At 38.6% G+C, this 3,071-nt stretch overlaps 1 non-coding gene across 1 annotated transcript; it reads right to left on the bottom strand.

Annotated features, from left to right (window-relative positions):
- Positions 1 to 2,622: 2,622 nt before the first annotated feature.
- Positions 2,623 to 2,741, bottom strand: LOC145405694 (5S ribosomal RNA). Its single transcript, XR_013898434.1, has one exon. It is a non-coding gene; the product is annotated as a 5S ribosomal RNA (ribosomal RNA).
- Positions 2,742 to 3,071: the final 330 nt, after the last annotated feature.

Genomic DNA, 3,071 nt, shown 5'->3' on the forward strand with positions numbered 1-3,071 from the left:
AAGATCTGCGGTTTTATGTCATTCTGGAGTTATACCAGGCAAAAAATGTATACCTCCAGAAAATTTCTTCAGGAATTCTGTTTTAAACTCTTCATAATTCTGAGCCCGCAAAAGCTTATCAGCTCTAAGCAGATCCCCAGCTGGGCACCTTTATTAGTTAATCCTTTATTTAAAAAAAAAACTATTTTTTTCATTCTCATCTGTTATATGCCTTTTAACAAAAAGTTGTTCACACTCATTTAGAAGTGACATTACATCAATGCAATCTTAGTCCGTGCTTAGAAGTTTATGAGATTTTAACTTTTTGGTACACAAATACTTGATGTGAGGAAGTTGAAGCTGTGGTATTAGGTCTGCTCACCATTGTGTTTGTTTGGTCAAATTCACTTGGAGTGTCTTGTCGTTATGAGAAGGAATTGCTGCGTATGTATTGCCGGACCAATGTATCCTATTGAATAAGTTGTCACAAGTATGTAGGACTGATCTGTAATCTTCGCCTTCTACGTCAGAGAAAAGTGTCCACGTAACATCACTCTTCTCAACTTCTGTCACTGGTGAAGTGTTTGTTTCTTGATCTCGTGCTCTTGGAGAACTATGTGTGTTAGTTACGTTTTCCTCTCGTTCTGCTAATTGTGAATTGTCATTGGGTATTTCAAATGCTGTCTCCTCTGGCACTAAAGTTGGTGTTTTTTTTTAACATCCCATAATAACACTAATCTCTAATTAAGAGGCACATACTCGTATTGCTAAGGAATGTTGCTGAGTTGTACTTACGAAACTCTTATTTTTATGTACAGATATGCGCTAAATGCATAGATAACAACAACAATTAGGGGAAAAAAATGCCCTCTAGATAGATAGATAGATAGATAGATAGATAAATCGAGTGGTGTTGTTATACTACTAGAAAGAGCAGAATGTGATAAAAAGTAAAAAGGAAAATAGCTTGTGGAAGGTGATGGAGGATGGTCAGGGTCAGTTGAATGTGCTGACTCAGGTCGTAACGTCAACTCACTGCCTGTTTGTTTGTTTTTTTCTTCTAATCCTGTTATTCTCAATAACCCTATCTTAATATTAGTTGGTTTGATTTTGTATTAGCAACATATCACTTTAGGATAGTGGTGATATTCATTTGTGAAGTGATAAGCAAAAAACGATTGTATGCTTAAGCTCTCTGGGAGAAAAAGAGTAAAAATATATTCACTCACTAGATGGAAGGTGCAGGATGATGTGCAGGGTGTGCAGGTAGATGTTGGGTGTTATGCTGTCTTCACCATGCCCCATCACCCTCGAAGACTCAGTGTCGAGGTGATGGAATAGCGGTGAGTAATGGTGAGCAGTGGTGAGTGAGGTGACTGGTGAGCCAGGGCTGGTAAATTCAGGCTTAGGTGTTGCTGCGTTGTCTCTCTCCCCAGTAACGACACTAAATCAGCACCTCCACACTGTATGCATTGTTGCTTGTTTGCGCCACTTCCTCCTCAATGCCTCAGGTTACTTACTTTCGCACTTGTACATTTTCTTCTTATGATTAGCTTGTAGGCTTTTGGTTACTTGTCCACCCTTTAAATGTAGTTTGTTGTTGTATGGTTCTAATTTGTAGCTGATCTTGGTTACTGTCTCACCTGCTTGTAGATTACTTGTAGAATCATAATATCTTGTTTTGAATGTAGAGTATATTCTTAAGTTGTTAGTTAATTGTTGACAGAGACGTTAATCAGTTTTGTTTACCGCTGTTGTTTATCGTTGTAGCGGTTCATGGTAGTCGGATGGTGCATATAAAGTCGTAAGATGTCGCACGGCAAGAACTTGGAGCAGTTCTTGTTTTTTGTCATGTTAATGGAGACTCAACTGTAAAACTGTAATATATATATATATATATATATATATATATATATATATATATATATATATATATATATATATATATATATATATATATATATATATATATATATCAGCAGCAGCAGCCATTGCAAGTCCACTGCTGAACAAAGGCCTTCCCAACTATTCCTCGAATTCCTTGACTGAGCCAATTTCTGCCACGTTATGCCTGGAAACTTCTATATCCCAACTCTCCACCTCCTGTCTTCTGCTAAGCTTATATTCCCTTGGAATCAAGTCAATCAGCCTCTTGCTCCATCGGTTATCCCTTATTCTTGCTAGAAGATCTGCCCACCTCCATCTCTCACTTCTACTGTGTCTTTGAGTTTAGCCTGCTGTGTGAACCAAGTTGATCTTTTCCTGTCTCTTAAAGATATTCCCATCACTGGTCTCTCCATTGCACTTTGATAGCAGATTAGTGGATTATCTATCGAGTTTGTCCGTTTCCAGGTCTCACAACCATATGTCAAAGATGGGATATATATTCGTTTTATACTTTTTGTTTCATGCATATTGGTAAGCTACTTTTCATGATGTCTCTGTGTTTACTGAGACCTTTCAGTCCAAACGTAATGCGTCTTTTTTTATTTTGCTGTCATGGTATTTCATTAGTTTTAGTATTTCATTCATTCATCATTGCCAGACGCCATGTATCCCAAACGGGGTGGTCAAGGGCTTAGAGTTAATTGTTTTACAGGGAGGGGCACTAATCCTCCACCAACCCCACTTGACACGTAGGGATGCCAACAGCATCTGGTGTTCCCAGGCGGTCACCCATCCAAGTACTAACCAGACCCAACGTTGCTTAACTTCGCTGATCGGAAGGGAAGCGGTGTACTCAACGTGGTATGGCCGTTTTAGTATTTGCCCCACGTAATTGTGCTCCTCTACTTCTTCAAGAATTACGTCACTTATTTTGATGATGCTCCTTGGTGTATTTGGAGTAAACGTTAGTTTTTCTCCGATTCATCTTTAGCCCTACTTTGAGTCTTTCTCCATTTAGGTCATTTAACATTTCTTGTTGTGTCTCTGCTTTTTCTGAGATTAGGGCAATCTTAACTGCAAATCTTAAATAGTTTAGCTATTCTCCATCTATGTTAACCCCTTCGTTCTCCAAGTCTAGCTCTCTGAAATTACCTTCTAGGCATGCTGTAAATAATTTTGGTGAAATTGTATCTCCCTGACGCACG

The sequence above is a fragment of the Coenobita brevimanus genome, chromosome 67 (assembly GCF_032717465.1).
Source record: "Coenobita brevimanus isolate Jiangsu-jjx chromosome 67, ASM3271746v2, whole genome shotgun sequence".
Lineage (NCBI taxonomy): Eukaryota > Metazoa > Arthropoda > Malacostraca > Decapoda > Coenobitidae > Coenobita > Coenobita brevimanus.